The sequence below is a fragment of the Orcinus orca genome, chromosome 4 (genome assembly GCF_937001465.1).
Source record: "Orcinus orca chromosome 4, mOrcOrc1.1, whole genome shotgun sequence".
Lineage (NCBI taxonomy): Eukaryota > Metazoa > Chordata > Mammalia > Artiodactyla > Delphinidae > Orcinus > Orcinus orca.
The window spans coordinates 6146598-6168411 of record NC_064562.1 but is presented as its reverse complement, the minus strand read 5'-3'; positions in this window follow the sequence as shown (position 1 = coordinate 6168411).

Here is a 21814-nt window from a genome sequence, read left to right as displayed (position 1 = left end):
CCGCGGAGCGGCTGGGCCCGTGAGCCATGGCCGCTGGGCCTGTGCGTCCAGAGCCTGTGCTCCGCAACGGGAGAGGCCACGGCAGTGAGAGGCCCGCGTACCGCAAAAAAAAAAAAGGTACTGGAAAAGACTTTTCTAAAGAATAAAGTTTTTTATTTTTACATTTCATTTAATTTTTGGCTGCACTGCATAACATGTGGCATCTTAGCTCCCTATCAGGGATGGAACCCGTGCCCCCTGCAGTGGAAGCATGGACCCCTAACCACTGGACCACCAGGGAATTTCCTGTTTGTTTTTTTCTTAAATTAAAGTATAGTGATTTACAATGTTGTATTAGTCTCAGCTGTACAGCAAAGTGATTCAGTAATATATTTATATATAATTCTTTGTCAGATTCTTTTCCATTATAGGTTATTACAAGATATTGAATATAGTTCCCTGTGCCATACAGCAGGTCCTTGGTTATCTATTGTATATATAGTAGTGTGTATCTGTTAATCCCAAGCTCCTCTGGTTCCTCCCAATTCTAATAACCTATGCTTCAATTTTCAGAATTACCCTTCCCAGGTTAATTCATTTTATTTACCTGCATTGAAAATTGTCTAACAACTTTGTACACTTAGACACATTTGTACACTTAGACACAGCTTGTCAGATCTTAACATTCTCACAGTCCATCAATGCCTTAGATTAGCAAAAGTATATAAAAGTCATTAGAGACTTGGCCCTTATGAGGTTTGTTACTGTATTTTTGGCACTGGAAAATCAAACAAAGGTTGTTCCTAGTTATTTCCTCTCACTGAAGTGTTCTCCCCAATAACCCTGCCTGTCAGAAGTCCATCAATCCACAAGTTACAGCTCACAAGTTATCACTTCTATAAAATAGTTTCAAGTATTTCAGTCATAGTACAAAATAGTTTCAGATATGTCATATTTTACCTCAGGTTTCTGTGTTATCAGTGCTAATTATAAAAGATGTTGTAGACTCTCAACAAACGTAACATAAATGTATTTCTTCAGCGTACCTGTTCCCATATCTATCTCTGCTACCATGGAAGCTTCCTGAGTAGAGGTCTAATTTAATTGGGTTCCACCTCTCTTACACAGTTATAAACATTATTATTCTTTTAAGTATCAATTATTAATGCATGCTTACAACATTGGTAAGTGCAACATTATGAGATGAAGATTCAATAGCAGTTTATTAATTTATAATAGATATATTAGGACACTGTTATAACTTTGAAGTTTGGCTAATCACAGAATATTATGCCATGTCAAAAACACAAAATTAATAGTTATGGCACCGAAATTGACAGATTATTGTTCTAAGTTTAATATATGTATTTTAAAATTTTATATGTATAGTATAGTTCAGGTTAGATAATTCAGAGACAGAATTGGAAACAGATTTGGTATTAAAAAATACCAATACCATGTTGATGATTGTAGCTCTCAAAGTAATGTTTCAATTAACATACCTCAAAGTGAAATCAGATATGAACGAAGTACAGAGTGTGACACACAGCTTTTTAACTATTTTTATTTTAAAATGTTAAACGTTTATAATTTTATATTTCATATGGGTTTTGAAAGTATAATAGTTATTTTAGGAATCTTTTAGGATCCTGAAATTGCATAAATAAGTGTGAGTTTACATTCTATTATTTTGAAAAATTGAACGTGTCAGTAAAAAAACTGCAAATTAAAGGCAACTCTACTGATGAAGTATAAATAAACAGTTCTCTCCTTTTCAGAAGGAGCTCTCTTGTCATTCATGAGGAAGAGGTTATAGAAATTTCTATGAAAGATAGAACTGAGAAATGTCATTAGCTAAGTACATGTTATATATGAAGTACCCCCAAATATCACCAGACAGTATGTAATTGCCAGAGCATATTTTGATAATAATAAATGTATAATGATGCTCACCAAGTAGTAAATAAGTAGTGAAATCCTTTAGAACCACATAAAATGCATAAATCTTAGTAAAACCTTTCCTTTGGGTTTGGAAAGAGTAAACAGACAGTAGGAGAGCCAGCACATTTCTGCCTAAACTATCTGAAAGTATTGATACAGCCACAGTTGTTACCTTATAAAGGACTCATTCTACTTAAACCATTAAATGGCTTCACAATGACATTAGATTAGATTCATGTTATCGCAAAATTGATTAATGCATTTCGCATTTTAAAATTAATACCTGTGTTCTGCATGGACAGTTTCTTTCATGACATATAGTTCAAATATATATTGGACTCTTTCTACATATTTTCTTCTTTACTGGATTTCAGATCAAAGTAGACTTGTTAGCATTTGCTGCAATAAAAACTTCACAATTTTGGCTTTTCCTTAATATGATTTAATATGAGCATTTTCTTAACATACATGTGCCACTACTACATTTACCAACTGTCTCTAATCAGTATCCTTGTTAATTTCAGTAATTCTCTCAGGGATAGAAAAACTGTGCTTCCTCTGATTTTTCTTAGGTGCTATTATGTTTGTCTATAAAAATAGACAAATTTGCGTCGAAGTTTTAGTAGATCACCAATAACTGGTGTTCAAGAGATAAAGAAGGTGGGATGAGGGAGAACAATGTGCTCTCCAAGGCCAGCAAACTTCAGAGCTGAGAGTAGTAAATAGTACCTATTGAGAATATTTCATGTCTCGAGTAGTACACAATGCAAATGGAAATAAATAATTTATAGTGTTCCTTTACAAACTTTCTTTTGTTCAACTTTGACATTTTCATGAAACTAAGGTCAGATACTTGAGGAATCAAGGATCAGATTTAAAGGAAAACCATCTTAGTTATACTCATTTATAACAGTATTGAGGCGGTCACAAGTATTACAAGATAACGTATTGTGCGAGCTTGTCCATTTTCCTCCAGTTTTGTTGAGATATCATTAACATACAGTACGTGTAAGTTTAAGGTGTACAACATATTGATTTGACTTACATACAGCATGAAATGATTATCACACTAAGTGTAGTGAAAATCCATCATCTCATACAGATAGAAAATTTAAAAAACAGAAAAAAATTTTGTGATGAAAACTCAGGATTTATTCTCTTGACAACTTCCACATGTAACATACAGCAGTGTCAATAATATTTATCATGCTATATATAACATCTTTAGTAGTTATTTTTCTTATAGCTAGAAGTTTGTACCTTTTGACTACCATTCCCTTACCCTCACCTCTGGTGACCACAAATCTGATCTCTTTTTCTATAAGTTTGTTTGTTTGTTTATTTGTTTTTGAAGAGTAATTGACCTTCAATGCTATGTTAGTTCCTGTTTCACAACATAGTATTTTGACATTTCTATACATCTCAGTATGACCACCACAATAAGTCTAGTTTGTTCATATGTGTTTTTTTAGAATCCACCTGTAAGTTAAACCTTACAGTATTTGTTTTTCTCTATCTGATTTATTTCATTTAGCATTTTAGCGTAATACCCTGTAGGTTATCCATGTTCTCACAAATGACAAAGTTTCGTTCTTTTTATGGCTGAGTCATATTCAATTATATGTATGTGTATCCAGCCATCTATTGACAGTCACTTAAGTTGCTTCCATATCTTGGCTATCATAAATAATACTGCAGTGAACATAGGGGTGCATATATCTTCTCTAATTAGAGTTTTGGTTTTCTTTGGTTAAATATACAGGAGTGGAATTGCTGGGTCATATGGCAGTGGTATTTTAAAACTTTTGAGGGGTCTACATAGTGTTCTCCATAGTGGCTGCACCAATTTACATTCCCACCAAGAGTGCACAAGTGTTCCCTTTTCTCCACATTCTCACCAGCACTTATTATTTGTTGTCTTTTTGGTAATAGCCATTCTGACAGGTGTGACATGGTATCACATTGTGGTTTTGATTTCCATTTTCCTTATGATTAGTGATATTGAGCATCTTTTCATGTGCCTGTTGGTCATCTGCATGATTTCTTTGGAAAATGCCTATTCAGGTCCTCACATTTTTTAACTGAGTTGTTTGTTTTTTTGATGTTGAGTTGTTTGTATATTTTGGAAATTAACTCCTTATCAGATATATCATTGGCAAATATTTTCTTCCATTCAGTAAGAGGTCTTTTCATTTTGTTGATTGTTTCCAACGCTGTGCAAAAGCTTTTTAATTTGATGTAGCCCCATTTGTTTATTTTTGCTCTTGTTGCCCTTGCCTGAGGAGACATATCCAAAAAATATTACTAAGACTAATGTCAAAGAGTGTACTGCTTATGTTTTCTTCTATGAGCTTTATGGTTTCCAGTCTTACATTTAAGTCTTTAATCCATTTTTTTGTTTATTTTTGTATATGGTGTGAGAAAATGTTCTAGTTTTATTCTTTACATGGAGCTGCCCAGTTTTTCCACCACCAATTATTGAAGAGGCTGTATTTTCCCTATTGTATACTTTTGCTTACATTGTCTCAGATTAATTGTCCATATAAGAGTGTGTTCCTTTCTGGGCTCTCTATTCTCTTCCATTGATCTATGTGTCTGCTTTGTGCCAGTACCATACTGTTTTAATTATTGTAGTTTTGTAGTATAATATGAAATCAGAAAATGTGGTACTTCAAGTTTTTGTTCTTTCTCAAGATTATTTTGACCCTTTGGGATTATTTGTTTTACCATACAAATTTGGAATGATTTTTTTTCCTATCACTATGAAAAATACCATTGGTATTTTGATAAGGATTGACTTGAATCTGTCAATTGCCTTGGGTAGTAAGGTCATTTTAACAATATAATTCTTCTAATTCAGGTGCAGAGTATATCTTTATATCTGTTTGTGTCATATTCAATTTCTTTCATCTCTGTCTTCTAGTTTTCTGAATACAGGTCTTTTACCTACTTAGCTAGATTTATTCCTAGGTATTTCATTCTTTTTGATGTGATGATAATCCTTCCTCTGCATTTTGCACTAGTTTTGGAATAGTTTGGGAAGTATAGGCATTAACTCTTCTCTAAATGATTGATAGAAATTACCTGTGAAGCTGCATGGTCCTAGACTTTTGCTTGTTGGGAGTTCTTTTTATTATTTATCCAATTTCATTACTAGTAATTTGTACATCTATATTTTCTATTTCTTCCTTGTTCAGTCTTGGGAGATTATACACTTCCATGAATTTTTTCATTTCTTTTAGGTTGTATATTTTATCAGGGTATACTTCTTCATAGTAATATTTTATGCTACGTTGTATTTCTATGAAGTCAGTTGTAACTTCCTTTTTCATTTCTAATTTTATTTACTTGAGTTTTCCTTCTTGATGAGTCTGGCTAAAGATTTATTAATTCTGTTTATCTTTTCAAAGAAGCAGCTCTTTTTTTTCATTGATCTTTTCTATTTTTTTAGTCTCTATTTCTGTTCTGAACTTTATGATTTTTTCATTCTAACTTTTGACATTTTTTGTTCTTTTTTCTAGTCCCTTTAGGTATAAGGCTAAGTTATTATTTGAGATTTTTTGTTTGTTTGTTTCCTGAAGTAGGCTTGTATCATGATAAACTTCTCCTTAGGCTGCATTTGCCACATCCTGTAGTTTTTGTATCATTGTGTTTCATTTGTCTCTAGATATATTTTTAATTTCCTCATTGATTTCTTCATTGATCCTTTAGTTGTTAGTAAATAGGGTGTTAAAGTTCTCTATTGTTATTGTGTTACTGTCGATTTCTCCCTTTATGTGTGTTAATATTTGCTTTGCATATTTAGGTACCCCTATGTTGGGTGCATAGATCTTTAAAGTTTTTATATCTTCTTGGATTGATCTCTTAACCATTATGTAATGTCCTTCTCTCTCTTGTTACAATCATTGTTTTAAAGTCTATTTGTCTGATATAAATGTTGCTAACCCAGTTTTCTTTTAGATAAAGAAAACTATCTAAATATATAATAGATAAAGAAGATGTGATATATATTCACTTTACATAGTGGATATAGTTCTTTATTTCTAGTAAAGCTTTTTTCATGGTGCTGAACTCTTGGCTTTTGCTCTCTAAAACTTTTGATCTCTCCTTCAAATCCGAATAAAATCTTGCTGTGTAGAGTATTCTTAGTAGTAGGTCTCATCACTTTAAATATATCATGCCACTCCCTTCTGACCTTCAGAGTTTCTGCTGAAAAGTCAGTTCATGGCAATTGGAGAGTTCCCTCTACGTAACTTGTTGCTTTTCTATTGCTGCTTTTAATACTCTCTCTTTTTATCTTTGATGTTTGCCATTTTAAATGGAGTGTGCTTGGTGTGATCCTCTTTGTGTTGACCCTGTTTCTGACTCTCTGTGCTTCCTGGACCTGGAGGTCTGTTTCCTTTCTCAGGTTGTTGGAAAATCACCTTAATGAGACCATCCCTAATTTTCCTCCTTATACATTGTACTTCATGATTGCTTGCTTTTTTTTTCTTCTTTCTGACAGATTTTTCTTTCTTTATTACTCTTTATAGCTACATCAGAAGTGGATGTAATTTGGAATAATTACTTATTTGGTAGAGTATGGTTTTTACAGCCTTCTTCCTACTTGTGCAACTCTGAACACCAAGGGTTGATTTGAAGTAAAAATGTCAAAGCATTCTTTCCTGGTTTAGTTTTTCCTTTGCCAAAACAGGTCATTCAAAACATGGTAGGTTTCTGATCTGTTTGCTTGCAGGCATTTCAAATGTACATGTAAAATTACACAAAGTTTTCTGGGTGCATAATTCTCAGGTTTAATTTATTTATTTGATTTGTTAATATTATCTTCCTCTTCCCCTTAATTTTGGCTGATTTGAGGTAAACCAAAAGAAAAGATTCAGGTATGTCAGTATTAGGTTGAATGGTCTTTGTCTCAAGACTAAGATGTCTGTTCAACTAAGGAGTCTTATTGGGTCTTTATTGCTAAGCCTTTTCCAATTCCATATCATCTTTTGACTTGTATCCAGAAGTGGTTGGTGGCTTTTCCAAGCCCATACTTTCTTTATTTCTATATTTCCTCTATTGTCATCTATGTTTGAAAACCAGTCAACTCTTGCTTGATCTCAAGCTTCAGATCATAGCCAATACACATTCTGTTTTCAACCTAATTTCCCTGAAGTCAGACTTAGTAGGCACATAGTCTGTTTTGAAAATTATCAACCATTTTATGGGCAATAGTTTTACTGGACATTCTGCCATTATATAACAGATCTTCAGCATTACAATTTGCAATATCTCTCTTCTTACCATCTGTCATCCAACCACAAAGCCAATGACACACACTTTAGGTGACTGTAAAGGCAGCAAGCCATCTCCAGTTAAGTTTTGGCATAAGGTTTTGTTTTAAGTTCATGGAATGTTAGCTGCGCTAATAAATGTACAAAGACTCAAACGTGAGTGAGGTTTATCATTCAACTAAATTCCAAAATTGTGTTCCTGACTAACTTGTGTTTTTCTTCCTAGTAGTAATTTACAAATCAGGGTTTCTTTTATCTTGAGGCTCTGTGTTTTTCAACCGTTGGGCTTTCATGCACATTGGATCGTGTCCAAAGGAAAGGGAAAATGCACAAACATGGGGTACAGGAAGTTTCATGGGTCAATCCTAGAAATAGTACACAACACTCCCACTCATATTGTGTTGCTCAATCACAGTGCATGACGACTCTTAACATCAATGCAATCTAGCTGTGTGTGCGGGAAGAAGAATAAACAGTTGAGTCCATTTTCATGTCAGTATGTGATTTGATAATATAGTTTCAAATTTCCTGCAGAGAGGGATTTCTGCTTTTCTAACATACCACTTGTAAAATATTGGGAGGGAAAACCTGTGATTTTGGAAAGGTGTTTTTGGTCATAGAAGAATTGAGGCCATTGTATCTTGAGATACAACAGCTGCACCTTGAGAAGTAAACTGGCAAGTAGGAAATTTTGACCAAGTGCTGATGGACATATAAATTACATCCTTAGTCAAGAAAGTGTGTCAGGAGAATCAACATACTTCTTTGACTAATGAAAGTGAATATTCAGGGAAAGAATAAACAAAAATCCTTCTAGATACAGTTTTACACTAAGATGTGTCAATTGGTTAGGATTTTTTTATTTTAGAAAAATATTAAAGAATTAACTGTAAAATAAGAGGCATATTTTTAGACCAAGTGAACTCAGTTCTATTTAAATTTACCTTTGCTTTATGCATGCACATGCTTTGTTGACTCAAGGATGAAATGAGTGTCTCTGGACTTAAACTGAAATAAGTGATGGAAAGAGTGTGTGGATATTGTGACAATAAATCATGCAAAACCTTAAACTTTTATTCATCATATATTTCAGAAAAATACAAGGTGGCATGCCTGAGCAGTATTTTCTGAAGGATAGTTTCCAAGCAAAGATACTTCATCGTCTTTTGTCAAAATACATCTTTCTTCTAACTGTACTTGTGAATACTGTCATGATCGTGCACATTTAAATGTTTCAGAAAGTTTGAAGGCTCCAGGGCTTTTCATTTACTGTTACTGTCATTATTAATTTCAAATGATGTCATCTAACAAAACTTTTTCACCTAAAAATGCAATGGCAAGCGATTGTGTTTTCTGATTCTCAAAATAATACGTTTGGAGAGTTCTTTTGGCCATAATTCACTTCAGGTTGCCCAAGGGAGTAACAGGAAAATAGCCAGTGCTCTGACCATTCCTTTTCATCTACACTCTATTTTAGATTCTGCTTTATCTAGGCTCTTCTCATTAAAATAAATATGATTAATTGGCAGCCATTGCCTGTAAAGCTTAGATTTCCTTCAGATACATTTGGAATTAAAATATCTTTTCAATTTTATTAGGAGGTAGCATGAACAGCTTACCATCAGAACTACTTCTCTTTCTTATTATTTTCCTGGTCCAAAACTGAGCAGTTATTGGTAACTCCTTTATTTCTATTTCAGATAGGCCAGTTAAAGTAACATAGTCAACCATTTCCTGCTTTTGTGTTTTTTGTTTTTGTTTTGTTTTTTCTGTACGCGGGCCTCTCACTGTTGTGGCCTCTCCCGTTGCGGAGCACAGGCTCCGTACGCGCAGACTCAGTGGCCACGGCTCACGGGTCCAGCCGCTCCGCGGCACGTGGGATCTTCCCGGACCGGGGCACGAACCCGTGTCCCCCGCATCGGCAGGCGGACTCTCAACCACTGCACCACCTGGGAAGCCCTGCTTTTGTGTTTTTAAAGCTAGTTTTTATTGGTATTTGAAAAGAACATGACACTGAAAATTAAAGCCATAAATGTAAGCCCTATAAAGTTGAGGACACTGAAAATTGCAAAATAGATCAGAAGTAGCTGAGAGCAGAGGAAAGAAGCTCTCCCTTAGAGGATCTTAATAGCAAAGAGGAACAAATGCATAAAGAAGATAATGGTAATAAGTTCAAAGTCACCTAAATGATTATAGCATTTTGTTTTTAAGAACAAGCTGAGGAACTATGATATTTTTAAAATGGGTCTGTCCTTTTGAAACCTGAAGACCGACAATGTTATGGTTGAACTTTGGTAGCCATCTTCTTTAAAAGTTATTCTTTGCCTTTAAAAAGAAATAAGTGGAATGACCTTTAGAACAGAGATCTGCAATATTGGTCCCAATTTTGCCACCGTAGGCATTAAAACCCCGTTGACTTCAAAAGGGCTCTGTTCTACTCTCAGTGATTTTAGCATTCTTTTTAAGTCATGTTGTTTTTGCCACTTGCAGGGGCCCAGGCTGTTAGGAACTCAGGATAACTGGTGTTTTGTGGCCTTCAGAGTCACAGCTACCTGTCTTTGTCTCTCATCTCTGAGGTGACGTGGCTGGCACTGTTAATTTTCTTTAGCAAAGCTCCTCTGTCAGCAGGATTTATCCTTACATTGTTTGGAATGGTCACACTAATAAACAATTTTTAGTCAACTGTTCTCTCAGCATTTCAGAACTAAATGATACTGTAGCTGCATATTAAATCTAATAGTTTTTTGACATATTGCAAAATATCTACATGAGGGTAGGAAAAGAGGATTTTGCGTTACAAAATTTTGCTGTCAGGTGATGCCCAGAACTCAAAAGCCTAACAGTGATTGTGATAGTAAGGGATCCCTCCAACTTTCAATAACTTTATTTCCCCATAACACATTCCTAAAAAGAAGATTAAGAGATTGAAAGAAAGAAAAGATTTATGTCTTAAGATTTTTCCTTGGTTCTTTACATATTGATGAGCTGCAAATCACATATATGTAAAAATAATTGTATCTTACTTTCATATTTAACTATGTCCTAAACACAAATTAAAATGTATTTCACTACTTGCTCTGTAAAATACTTTTTATCTAGAATTCAAGGGGGAAAAATCAATATGAAAACACAAACTTTGCTAATAATAAGAAAATAAAAGGATAAAAATACAGGTTCTTAATAGAGTTCACATTTCAACTGAAGCTCATATGGGTTATTCTAAATGCCATAATTGGACAAAAGTTACCCAATGGAATTTTAATTAGTTTATAAAAAAGGGTTTTTTATTACAACAATGTAGGATGATTAGTATTAGAATAAGAGGGTAAAAAATATTGGATTGAAAATAAAAGCTTGTATAACAGGACAGCCATGATAAAGAATAGATGTGTACTAATATTTTTAATTAATTTTTATTGGAGTATAGTTACTTCACAATTTGTGTTAGTTTCTACTGTACAGCAAAGTGAATCAGCTATATGTATACATATATCCCCTCTTTTTTTGGATTTCTTTCCCATTTAGGTCACCACAGTGCATTGAGTAGAGTTCCCTGTGCTATACAGTAGGTTCTCTTTAGTTATCTATTTTATACATAGTATCAATAGTGTATATTTGTCAGTTCCAATCTCCCAATTGTGTACTGATTTAATCCCAAGCCAGCCAATTTAATAGCACATCTCTTGTGGGGAAGTTTTCTCAATAGGAAAAAATATATATTTATATATAAAATACATAAAACATATAATGTTACTTTCTGAAAGATTTTATTAGTAGAAAAAGATGTGCAGATTTGCACACTGGAACGTTCTTTTTCAGACAAATATGCACAGGCACCCCAATGGAAAATAACACATATGAAGATATTCAGAAAATAACACATATGAAAATTTAAATATACAGCAACACAGAGAAATATTATATTGTCACAAAATGAACACTTTGTTGTGGCAATGAGTTTGTTTTTCACAATAGGTAATAGGTGGAATTGGATATTATTACTGTTTCATCCTTAGAAGTTAAACTGAGTATTTTTGTTAGGCAGAATGGTGTCTCCCACCTCAAAGATATCTACATCCAACCTCCAGAGCCTGTGAATATTAGATCACAGGGCAAAGGCAAATAGGTGCAGATGGAATTGTGTTTGCTAATCAACCAACCTTAAAACAGAGGCTATTCTGCATTATATCCAGGTGAGCTCAATGTAATCACAGGGGACCTTAAAGTGGGAGAGGGAATCAGAACAAGAGAGATGGAGGCTGTGAGTGCTGCTTTGAAGATGGAAGAGTGGGCCACAAGCCAAAGGATGCAGGCCACCTCTCAAAGATGGAATGGAAAGGAATTGGATTTTGATGTAGAGCTTCCAGAAGGAAGGTGACCCTGAGGGCACCTTGACTTTAGTCCAGTCAGACCCATTTGGGGCTTCTACCTCCTGACTATTAAATAACAAATTTGTATTATTTAAGCAACTAAGTGTATAGTGATTTATTACAGCTACAATAGGAAAATAATACAGATTTGGATACCTTTCCATTCATATTTTCAAAATCCTACTCTACCCAAGTATTTGTGGCCATCTAATTTAATGTTCTCTATAAGATTATAATGTCAGAAAATATTAAAATGTTGAGCCATTGTAGGTAATTCAATTACTTAGCAGTTATATCTGAGATTTAGAGATTCACACACACATGTTTATAATCTAAAAACTGTTAGCATTTCTATTTATGTTTACACAATAAAGGTTAATAAATGTTTTCTTTTTTACATAAGGATAACAAGTCTAGGTGAAATTATATGAAATTTTAGACTTTATTAAGAATTGTAACTTATTTACGTGTAATGAGCACTTACATGCCAGGTACTACTTGAAACACATTATATGCCTTAACCCATGTCATTACCACAACAATCCTCTAAGTTTATCTATCTTACTTATGGATACCCTTATTGCTTCTCTCTCTTGAAAAAGTACCCTAATGTACAATGTCAGCAATTTAGCTAATATCTCTCAATTCGAAAATAGTGTAGTTAGAATTCAAACACAGGCAGAGCCTTACAAACTGTATTACTCAGCTCTTGCTCTGGTAATACTGTGTAACAAACAATCCCAAAGCCCAATGGCTTGCAGCAACAAACATTCACTTTTCTGGCTTATGGATCTTTAGGTTGGCTGCAGTTTGGCTGATCTCAACTAGGCTCATTTGGTCTTAGCTGGGCTCAGCTAGATCCAGGCTTCTTCTTAGTTTATCTTCTTCATTCTGGGGACTAACCCCGAGGCATGCTCTTTTCATGGCAGGTGGTAGAAGCCCAAATGACTAAGCCAAACAATACAAGCACATTTAAAACCTCTGCTTATATCATAACTGTTAACATTTTATTTTCCAAGCAAGTCACATGGTCAAGGGGGTGGTAATAGATACCCTGCTTACTGTACTGGTATCCACTACAAAGGCAGATGGAAAAGTTGGGTGAATGTGTAACTCATTACAGAGAGGCAGTGAAGGATGGGAACGATTATGACATCTTCCATAAACTCTCTTATATCCCCTCTCCGTTTCCACTTCTGGCATTTCTCCTTGCTGTTTTTCTCTATAGTTCAGTGTTCTTTACAAGATATCATTTTATTCATAAAGCAAAGAGTTTAAGCTAAGTACTTTAAGAATACCTATTTTGAGATTGTCCTCAGTCAAGTCTCAAAGGCATATAAAATCTCAAATGTATTTTATCAAGCTAGGCTCTCACAAAAATTAGGTAGGGACAATTAATATTTTTCATTACATAGTTCCAGTGGCCCAGAAGAAGAGCATCCTTTTTTTCTTTTTAAGTATAGCTCATTTACAATGTTGTGTTAGTTTCAGGTGTACAGCAAAGTGATTCAGTTGTAATATGCATATATATTCTTTTTCAGATTCTTTTTCCTTATATGTTATTATAAAATATTGGGTATAGTTCCCTGTGGTATACAGTAGGTCTTTGTTGGTTATCTATTTTATATATAGTATCATGTATAAGCTAATCACAAACTCTTAATTTATCCCTTCCACCCCTTCCCCGTTGGTAACCATAACTTTGTTTTCTGTCTGTGGGCCTATTTCTGTTTTGTATATAAGTTCATTTGTATCATTTTTTTTTAGATTCCACATATAAGTAATATCAGTCTCCTAAATGAAAGTTGTTGAGAGCGGGTAAAAATATATTTATTTACATTCAATTTCTTTATTTACTGAAATTTATATATTTTCATTACTTTATACTTGCTTATTTTAAATAATTTACACTTATTATAAGTGCTATTTTGAAAGACAAATATACAACATAGCAAACTATTTTTGGAGATAACCTCATTGATACTAACAACCAAATTTTAACCTGACCATTTGAAATTTATGTTTTTCTTGTATGCCATCTCTATTCATAGAAAAGTGAAAAAGTATGTACATGGAACTGTTTAGAGAATTTTTCTAAGTTATGTGTTAGAAATTAATTTTTTTTCTTATTTCTAATTTTATTTTAATATTTCAAACATTTACACTAATTGATACATAAATTTTGTCATAAAATATTTTTAAACTTAAATGTAGTCAGATCAGGTGGGGAACAGTGCTATTTATATTCCCTACTTAGTTTTCTGGGCTTTTAAAATATTTTTTTATTATTCAGTAGGATCTGCCCTTTTTTCTTAAGTTGATAACCCTCAGTGGAAAATATATTTTCAACTCTGTTTGAATGTCTGTTGTATCACAGAGTGTTCAAGTATAACCCAAACTAGAAGAGTAAAACATCTTTTGAACCATAGATAAATAAGAAGCAGAAATGGAAAGTTATAATTCTCAATTAGAAATAAAAATTCAAGTGGAAGCTGAAATATTTTCTAGCACACATTTTTTAAAGCAATTACTAACAAATAATTAGAACATGTTTCCATGATAATATGTTATAACAATTAATTTTATTTAATTACAAGACAATGAATACTTTCATTCCCACATGGTTTTCTGAGGCAGATATGACAGCAACTAAATTAACTGTGTTCACAATTTGTGATTTGATTTAAATATTCATTTATATTTATATATGATGTCCTGCCAAGCAGGCAGGTGTAGAAGACCCAGGAAAGCATGTGGATATTTTCTGGGTTGTCTTACATTGCAACTTCAGCACAAAGGCGATCTTTATTTTATTTAATTCACTCTCTAGGTTCATTTCTTATAGGAAGAGTGTTATTAAATTTGACTTATCGTATGTGCAGGAATGAAGTTTTGCTGACAGTTCCTGAGCAAAAATAAAGGCCCCTTAGGGTAGCATTCAGCACTACAGCTCAAGAGCTTTCCTTCTTGTTTATTCTAAAAACCACCTGAGAGAGTTTCTTCCTATTCATACTTAACTCGTATCAGTGCTATGATAGACATTCTTAAATACTCAGTGGAACAAGCTGTTTAATTTTATTTCATCCCAGTAATCCTTTTTGACACTAGAATCCTGATAGGCAGAGCTCTTTTTGTTTCAAATGAAAGCTCTTAGAAATCCTTGTGTTGGATGATTCAGTGTTCTGTGAAAACAAAATGTTACCATTTACAAACTGTAATAGAAAAGATAAATAGGGCTACACTATAGCCTTATTGATTTTATCTACATGTATCTTTTCAACTGAATTTTAATTTTTATTCCATCATAGCTCTGGTGTTTGTAATAATCAAGGCTTACAAATCTCACTGGTGTGAATATAATGGTGACAAGTGTGGGAGCAATAGAAAATAATATTTTAAATGAAGATAATCCTGGAAAATCTGAAAGATGTGATCATGACAATAACACTTAGTCTATTGTATTAAGGTTATTAATAAAGTAAATTCTCCTAAATAAGATCAAAATGATAAAAGTTCAACATAATCTGGAGAAGTATGTATGCACACATATATATAAACTTATACACATATACATTATAAATTGTTACATTATATATGTGTGTATAGAGTGATGCCTATCTCAGCTCTAAGCACATTGTGTAGTATTATATAAATAACATTTTGAGGTAGACCCTATTTTGTTTTAAACCAGGGGAAATGAAGGCACCAAGAGGAGAGATTAAATAAGGGTACTTGATCAAAAAGTCAAAGTTTATCAGTGTTGCAGCTGCTCTTAAACTAAGGTTGTTTGTGCTACTTAAACATTATCCACTATAGGATGCTGCCTCCCATTAAAAGAGAACCCCAAACTGGCATTTCCAATAATTTTTATTCATGTCCAATATTTCTTCAGTATTAAACACCAAAATGTGGGTGGAGTTTTAATACTTTTTCAGACTAAAGACCTCACAACAATTCTCTGTTTTAGAACATGTGTTAAGGCAAGAAATTGTACTGTTCTTTTTTATTCCTAGGGTGGCAGGCTCTGTACGTAAGGTTGACGAATCAGTCAAATATTTTGTTATCTGAGGTCATTACAGTTGTAGAGTGGCTAGGTTCACAGCTCTATTGTTTTATAAAAATAAATTTGCTTTTTAAGCCATCTACTGTTATTTTTTTAAATCAGTGAATTCTTTATAGAAACCTTTCATGAGTTTTAATATTTATAACATTTAGCATTATAGTATAACCCTTAAATGAATCTATACATGCCCAACCCTTAATTAAAAGTGGAAATGCAATTTCTTATAAATATGCAATTTTATGTAAGTATGCAATTTCATATAAATAATGTGATATGACCAAAAGATAAACACCCCACATTGCTGTCATCTACAAGCAGACTTGCTATATGCTAAAAGTAATGATTTGTAAAAAATCAGTGTAAATTAAAAATCCAATAACCTTAATTTTTTTGGATAGTTCAAGATACTTGTAATTGATAAGTAGCCATTAAAAACTATAGTCTTCCAAGTTGGATATACCCAGTTTAAATCATTTTAAACGCTGTGATTCATTTTACTAGCTCTCACCACTAGATGAGTGGGAATGATTTGCCAGCAGTTGGTGTGTCTCCCCACTGAGTGTCCTGCTGTCAAAATTTCTTGAAGAAGACCATTTGAAACAGCTGACAAAATTACACAATCACTGCGTGTGGAAGGTTTCTTATATTGATTGTTGGAACTCTGAGGATTTTGATTCATCAAATTGTTTTTGTTCTTTAAACACTGGTTTGCTATAGAAGAGTTTTATTTAGAGTCCATGAAGTGTGTCTCAAAAAAATAATAAAACGACAGACTGAACAGATCGTTGAGTAGCTTTATTTTTATTGGATTCTTTAATCTGAAAGCGGTTCTCTTATTTACTTACTTTTTGGTGTGACATCTTAAAGTTAGTTTTCACTTCTATACCTCATCTATTTACATTTAACCTCCTTGTTAAATGATGTTTCTATTCCGTGTACGATATTATAAATAAGTGAAGGTGCTTCATACCCTTGCAATCCAAATTTTGTAAGGACAACACTGATTTGGGAAATGCAGTTATAGCTTCCCTGAGAATAAAGTGAAGGAAGATGAGAAAATATGGAAAGCAGAACCTGCCAGTAATGTAAAATGAATCAGCTTATAATTACTTCTCACGATCCATCCTAATTTCGTATCACTGAGGCAAATCTGACATCTTTAAGGAGCTTTAAACTTTCAATTTTACAATATGAACAAACATTCATGACTTCCTTTTAAGTGTATTAACCTTGTTTCAAGATCACTAGTTGCATTAAAAGTTAGAGTATCATATAAAAGTAGTTTAGAAATGTACATTTTGTGTTTAATAACTATTTCTCAAAAGGTTTATTCTGCAAGTTTTCTTTTCCTAGATGTCTTTAATGTGGTTTTTGCAAAAAGCTTTAGTATTGTTTATATCAAGCAATGTCTCTGTGTAAACAGTTTTATACCTGAGGTAGGGAACCACTCTTCAAGCTGTAGTGTGCCAATTATTCTTATCCTTCTGCATGACTCTTCATGAACTAGAGAGAAAAATGATTACACATTTCACCTGAAATACAATACTGTGATGCTTTGTAAAAGCAGACAAATGAGGACTTTTAGATCTATTCTACGGAAACCTTCTGCTAACACAATCACTGTTGTCTTTGGCAACACGTTTTGTCAATTCTTTGCATATCAGGAACAAAATGCCGTGACTTGCACATAAGTTAAAGAACTGAAGGGAAAATAATCAGGCAATTTAAGTAATTAAATTATAAAGCATCAGTTAAATACCTAACAATATTCAAGAGCAGGATATATTAAATGATTCCCTTGTTTTGTTATAGATTCATTCATGTGTTTAATGAATACATATCGAGCACCTACTCTGTACTAGATGCATTTCTTGGTGTTGGGAATATAGTGGTAAACAAGATGGAATAGCTCCTGACTCCATAAAATTTAGATAACTGTGTGTTGGGAGGAAGGAGACACCAAGCAAATAATCCTATGAATTTCTGTGAATAATCAAATAACCAAATAATCCTATGAGTAATGAAAGTCATACAGACTGACTTTTTGGTTAGGGATGTTGTGCAGACCTGCCTTAGGAATGGACACTCTCTAGAATGAATCTATGAGGTGAACCAAAGATGTAAAGAACTAAGTGAAGAGACTACTATACAAATGAAGCAGCACATGGAAAGGCAGAGAAGCTGTGTCTCAAGGACTAACAGGAAGTTATGTCCTTATTTTGAAGAGTTCAGAGAGGTGAGCAAGGACAGAGCATCCCTGGGTTTTGGGGTGTGTGTGTGTGTGTGTGTGTGTAGATTATTTTCTTGTACTAGTGTTATTAAAAATCAATAACTGTTGATTTTATGTTTCTGTTATGTTCAAGTTACTGTTTCTGTAGATAAATGATATAACATATATAGGTGAGATTTTTTTCCTCCATAATTAAATATGAAAACTGACATTTATTCAGTACATACTACCTGCTAGACACTGTTCTAAATTGTTGTATATATTTTAATTCACTTATTCCTTATGAAAACTCTGAGAATAGCAGTTGTCATGACCCATTTTACACATAAGAAAAATACCCAGAAGAGTTCAGTAACTTGCACAGAGTTACCATTGCAAGTGGCAAAGGCAGAATTTGAACGCAGCCCATCTGGCTCCAGTGTTTCTGTTCATTCTCCTTCTTCTGTTTTTGAATATACATAAAAAGAATGCCAAAAATACCTATAATATTTCAAGGCTTAATAACAAAATGAATACCCACCAGATTTAATAAATAGAATATTACCATTGCAATCAAATTCCTCATTGGTTCTGTTCTGAAAGATCCTCTGTCTTCCTCCTGCACACACACACAAAATCATTATAAATAATGTTTTAAAAATCTGGATAATGTTTCATAGTGTTATGGCATATGCATATATCTTTACTTAATATAAAATGTTGCATCATCAAGCTTTATTTCAACATAATAATGTATATGTGACTTTCGTGCCTTGATATTTTTATTAAATATCTTTTGTACATTGACCAATATAAAGGCAATTTATTAATTTTCACTGTTCAATAGTATTTTGTAGTATGAACCTATAAAAATCTTATTTATGCATTTAAATGCTAATAGACCTTTGGGTTCTTTGTAGTGTTTGTGCTTAGAAATATTGCTGATATGTGCATTTCTGTGCATATCTACTGGCACAGAGATGGAAGAACATTTTAAGGAATAAAATTGCATATTTGCAACTTTACTTTGGAATCCTCATTGCTTTCAAAGTCCTTTATATTAATTTATACTTTGCCTACACTATCTATTGCTTTATCCTTTACTAACAACTTTATTTTTCCAATTTTTTCAGTGGGTATTGTTTTGTTTTTCAATTTTGTAGAAATAAAATGGTATTATATTCAATGGTATTTAGTTTGTATTTTCCAGATTAATAATAAAGTTGAAAATTTTTATCTTTATTATCTATTTTTTTCTACTATGAAATATTTGACCATGACTTTAGCTCAATATTTTGTTTTGATGCTTGTGTGTGTGTGTGTGTGTGTGTGTGTGTGTGTGTGTGTGTGTGTCTTTTACCAATAGGTAGGAATACAATATAATATAAATACTAAAATTTTTGATTATACGTGAGCCAAATATTTTCTCCAGCTTATGTTTATTTTATTTATTTTTTTATGATTAAAAGACACTTCAGTGCAGTCAAATGTATCAGTCTTTATTTTTATGATTGTATAGTAAGTCTAAGAAATTCTTCCCTAGGTCCAAACTTGGGGGAGATTTTAAAATTTTGCTTTTCATATTTAAGTTCTTAGTCTAGCTAAAATTTATTGATTTTATATCATATGTAAAATCACATTAAATTAAGAGGAATTTAAACACAATAAAAATTATGTGAAAAGAAAGAATAATACTCAGAAACAGTGGAGGGATTATGTGGACAAAATTGAGGGGTTTTTTGTTTGTTTGTTTTTTGTTGTCGTTGTTGTTTTTTAGGAGACATCAAAAGTGCACTAGAGAGATAAATAGGAACATGTAGCAGTTGTGTTTAATATGAGATAGGAGATATAATGTTTTACAGTAATCAATATGGTATTTTTGAAAGTTTTGAATAGTCTGTATTATAATTATAATTAAAATAGTCCTCTAAGAAGGATAATGGAATACAGTACTTTAACATGAATAAAGTTAAATTAAAAGGGACTGCTCTAAAATTCAGGGAAAAAATTAAAATTGGCATTGAATTTGAAAAGCAAAAATAAAAATGAACAAGAGATTAATTTTAAAGCAATAGATCCAAAGTGATTATGATTGCATATTTGTGCTAAAGAGAAAAAAAGAAATAAAATGTTTACTGGAGTAATAGACTCTGTGAATAGGAAAACAGAGCCTCAATTAAAGTAAGATCTAACGTTATTTTCCTGCAATAGTTTGTGGCTAATAGTAAGAGAAAAAAGGAGATTGGAGAAAACATGGTGGGGAGTTAACTGGAGATAAATACCTTAAGTGTTGAATAGCACTTATAGCCCAGCATCGATAAACTTGACAAAACTTTCAAATATCCATGTGGTGATTATGTTTATTTTCCTAGAAAAATTCAGAAGCAGAAATTCTCAACTATTAAAAAGAGTTGAAAAGATGTAATAATAGTTAAGATCAATATCTTTTTGTAGTTAAGGTAGCAAAATTCAAGCAGGTGTTCCTACTGTAGTGTAGCATGTAATATACATAACTTAGGTAAGGTTATAGAATGCAGCATTGATCAAATCTATGTGAACCATTTGTTACAGAACAATTAATAAGAAATTTGAAAATATTAATTTCTAGGAATATGGTTTGGTTATATTAATATCTAGGAAAAAATAATTTTAAAAAACCAAATAGGAGCTTTCAGTTCCACATGTAAGGTGCTTGAAAGTTGCCACTCTGTTCTAATAATACAGTTGAACAGACTGAAAAATCAATAATACTTTTTGGATCTATAATGGAGGTGAGGAAACTGGGCAAACCACTATATCCAAGATAGGAGAGAGAGACAGGGAGTCGTGTATCACCAAAGTAGAGCTTACAAACAAAAAACTCTGAAGAACCACTGCTGGGATAGGATAAACTGAACTGGAATTTTCAAATTGCTGGAGGCTCAGAAAGGACAAGTCTGAGAGTTAAAACCTTCAGGGAGACCCAGCCATAGGGGGCCCCACATTTTTGTGAGTTTACCTCCAAATGGTTGACCAAGATTTCATAGTAAACATTGGGGAAAACATCTCATGTTTTCAGCTGGGGGTGGGGTAAAGGAACCATTGGGAGATATGCCAGAGCATTCAGTTTTTCTTAAAAAGCACTGCTCTCAGGACAAAATAGTTAACCAGGGTCTAATCTATTGGGGGTATTATCAAAGCATAACTGACCTGGGAGAAGGAAAATACCCAGCACCAACTTACTCAATTCCTTCTAAGACAGTGGGAGTCAGGGAGACTGGGAGGCTCTTGTGAAATTCACACTCTAGAGGCATAGACTCAAAGACTGAAAGCTAATTATAGGACTATAGAACCATTTCTCCTCCTTCCACAGCTTACCATGACTTTACTATAGGTCTTATTGTAGTAGTGACTTTTCCTCAGTACACAATTTCCAGCTATCAAGAAAGAAGTTTAAGGAATATAAACAGCAAAAAATAAAAGCAATTTGAAGAGACAGAACAAGCATAATAACCAGATATGGCAGGGATGTTGGAATTATTAGAGCAAAATTTTAAATAACAATGATTCATATGCTAGGGCGCTAATCAATAAAGTACACAGCATGCAAGAAAAACTGAGCGATGTAAGCAGAGAGATTCAAGTCCTAAGAAAGAGCAAAAAAGAAATGCTAGAAAAATAACAACAACAACGCTGTAACAAAAACAAAGAATGCTTTTGATGGGATTATTAGTAGACTGGGCATGGCTAAGAAAATAATTTCTGAGTTTGTGGATATACCAATAGAAACTGCTGAAACTAAAAAGTAAAAAAGAACAAAGACTGAAAAAGCAGAACAGAATATCCAAGAACCATGGGACAGTTCTAAACCATGTAGCATACATATAAAGGGAATACCAGGAGAAGAAACAGAGTAAAAAACAGAAAAAAAATGGAAACAATAGTGACCAAGAATTTCCCTAAATTAACATCAGATGCTAAACAACAGATACTGGGA